The sequence below is a fragment of the Ailuropoda melanoleuca genome, chromosome 15, assembly GCF_002007445.2.
Source record: "Ailuropoda melanoleuca isolate Jingjing chromosome 15, ASM200744v2, whole genome shotgun sequence".
Classification (NCBI taxonomy): domain Eukaryota; kingdom Metazoa; phylum Chordata; class Mammalia; order Carnivora; family Ursidae; genus Ailuropoda; species Ailuropoda melanoleuca.
Window position 1 is genome coordinate 39,456,254 of NC_048232.1, and position 3,546 is coordinate 39,459,799.

At 34.3% G+C, this 3,546-nt stretch overlaps 1 pseudogene; it reads right to left on the bottom strand.

Moving 5' to 3' along the window:
* Positions 1-2,705: 2,705 nt before the first annotated feature.
* On the bottom strand, positions 2,706-3,179 carry LOC100484434 (annotated as a pseudogene).
* Between the last annotated feature and the right edge of the window lie 367 nt (positions 3,180-3,546).

Consider the following 3,546-nt stretch of genomic DNA (forward strand, 5'->3'; position numbering starts at 1 on the left):
CAGCGGTCTGGGATTCTAGTTTGAGAAATACTATAGCAGGCCATGCCAGGAAAAAGCTAATTTTAAAATATTTCTTACATCTATAAGTGACGCTCTTGCAAAACTAAAGCCAAAATGTGAAGAATACTTGAAATAGACTTTGTGGGAATGGCTGTGAGTGCCAACAGTATTGAGATGGTGATATTGAGTACTAAGTGCTGATTTACCATGGAGATATGAAATCACACACTCACCAATTTGTTGCTCTTTAACATTTATGTAAAAAAAAATTTCACAAAGATATTAATAACTCTATTTGGGTTCTGTCCATTCCAGACTAAAACAAATATGAAAACTATTGGCACATATAAAAAATAGTGCCTAATGGAGAAGGATTTTATAGCAAATTTCCCAAGGGTACCATAATGCAGAATGGAACTGAAATCCAAACACATGTCTTTGTTCTGTATATAAGCTTGGTGAAACTGGGTATTACTCATCCCCAAATCTTGAACTGCATTATCTTTTTCTTGTTTAATNGTATCCCTTTTTGTTGTCTGATTACTGTTGCAAGAACTTCTAGTACTATGTTGAATAATAGTGGCGAGAGTGGGCATTCTTGTTGTGTCCCTAGATCCATTAACTTGGCTCTATAAATAATAGTACTATCTGGAAGATTTCAGAGTGATAATATGAACATAAGTTAGAAACAGTAGTATTATTGGTTTTTAATTGCTCACTGTTACTTCAAAAGACTGAGTGCTTAAGTCTAAGGTTTTAGTTTTAGTATTTTTTGGTTTTTTTCTTCCTTCCATGCATATATCATAACTCAGAGTTGGTATAGGATAAATTGACTTTGAACATATTCTACAATTTTTAAAGTGTATTTAGATAGCACATAAATGAATTAATTGCCAAATAACTTGTACTTCAAATTGACATTATCAATTTTGTTCTAGCTTGGCAGAAAAGAAATGTTAGTATTACCATTAAAATGTATTTTAAAATGTATCTTTTATTAAAATCCAAACTAACAAAGNGGGGCACCTGGGTAGCGCAGTCTTTAGGCGTCTGCCTTTGGCTCAGGGCGTGATCCCGGCGGTCCGGGATTGAGCCCCACATCAGGCTCCTCCGCTGGGAGCCTGCTTCTCCCTCTCCCACTCCCCCGGCTTGTGTTCCCTCTCTCGCTGGCTGTCTCTCTGTCAAATAAATAAATAAAATCTTAAAAAAATAAAATAAAAAATAAAATGTATCTTTTATTACAATCCAAACTAACAAAGGGGAAACAATGGATTGACAAAGAGTAATAAATCTATATGAAGGCAAGAAAAGAGACAAAAAGAAACTAGAATAGGATGGTATACAAAAGAAAGGACAAAAAATACATGATTTTAAATCCAAATATATCAACAATTACAAAAAGCTTTCATTNTAAAATAAAAAATAAAATGTATCTTTTATTACAATCCAAACTAACAAAGGGGAAACAATGGATTGACAAAGAGTAATAAATCTATATGAAGGCAAGAAAAGAGACAAAAAGAAACTAGAATAGGATGGTATACAAAAGAAAGGACAAAAAATACATGATTTTAAATCCAAATATATCAACAATTACAAAAAGCTTTCATTTAAAACTTCTTTCTTTGGCTTCCCCCGACTTATCAATGGACATTTGATTCTGAGGCACAACAGAATTTCTAAACCATTTATGGCACCATTTTTTTTCTTTTCAGTCTTTAGAGTCATTGCACTTCATTATTTACTCTTCTATTTTCTGATCTTTTCATGCTATAGATCTTTGCCAATGATTCCTTTTCCGAACAGTAATTCTTTATTGGATTTCCTATCTCATTAATTTTATCAGCAATATTTTGATGGACTTCTTATAACTTTGTTCTGTATCCTTAATCTCTTGAATTCTACTTTCTTCAAAATCAAAATGTAATCTACTAACTTGAAGAGTATAAATTGCAGCTTTTCTACAAAATGATTTTGCTGAAACAAAAATCCTTGGAGTGTTAATTCTATGTCAGTAATAGTATGCTTAGAACTGGATTTCTGTCTTAAACTTAAAGCAAAAACCTATCTTCATCCTAATCTTTCTTCCATCTGTTTGGAGGTTTATGATCATTTGCTTTCTCCTTCATCTTCATGTCCCTTTATAAAATGAAGTTAGTCCTTTGATACACTTTAAAAAAAAAACTATTTCAGAGACTTATTTTTTTTATGGTGAAAAAATTTATATTTAGATTTGGCCAGCTGGACTCAGTTTAGATGATCCCAATTTTGTTGGCAACATCCAAAGCATCATAGTCAGGAGCCAGTAAAACATATGCCTTCTTTTCCCCATCAGGCCTGATCAGGGTATTGACCTTGGCCACATCAATGTCATAGAACTTCACAGCTTGTTTGATCTGCTGCTTGTTGGCCTTGACATCCACAGTGANGCTGACATAAAAATCCTTGGAGTGTTAATTCTATGTCAGTAATAGTATGCTTAGAACTGGATTTCTGTCTTAAACTTAAAGCAAAAACCTATCTTCATCCTAATCTTTCTTCCATCTGTTTGGAGGTTTATGATCATTTGCTTTCTCCTTCATCTTCATGTCCCTTTATAAAATGAAGTTAGTCCTTTGATACACTTTAAAAAAAAAACTATTTCAGAGACTTATTTTTTTTATGGTGAAAAAATTTATATTTAGATTTGGCCAGGTGGATTCAGTTTAGATGATCCCAATTTTGTTGGCAACATCCAAAGCATCATAGTCAGGAGCCAGTAAAACATATGCCTTCTTTTCCCCATCAGGCCTGATCAGGGTATTGACCTTGGCCACATCAATGTCATAGAACTTCACAGCTTGTTTGATGTGCTGCTTGTTGGCCTTGACATCCACAGTGAACACAACAGTGTTGTTATTTTCTACTTTCTTCATGGTTGACTCTGTAGTCACAGGGAATTTGATGGTAGCATAATGGTCAAGCTTTTTTCTCCTGGGGGCATTCCTTCAAGGATATTTGCACTGCCTTCGGAAACACAGTGTCTTGGGCTATGGGAAGGTACGTGAATGCAGATCTTCATTTTTGTGTGACCATGGACACCTTTCAGCACCATTTTCTTGACCTTCAGAGCCTTTGCTTTGGCTTCAGCTTTGGGAGGGGGCAGGGGCTTCCTTCTTCTCTTTTGGTGCCATCTTCATGAAAGGGCTCAGAGACTTATTCTTATAATCCCTTTATATTCCTCTCTATTAAATCTTTGAAAATAGCTTTCCATTATATAGACAATAGAATAATATTAAAGATATCTTTTTTATTTTAAAACTAGTTACAAATGTTTTATAGTTGCACATGGTTTTCAAAATCAAGTACTACCAAAAGAGACATCTAAAAAGAGCAGTTCTCCTTATCACCACATGCCACTCCCAGGTACTGCCCACTGGGGCAACCCATTTGCAACTCTCAGGCCATTTTTTAAAAATCTTTTCTGCATTCCTAAATATGTGTGTGATGCCATTTCTGATTTATCAGTTTTGTCATGATTTTTTGGCTTTTCTATATGGTTTATTT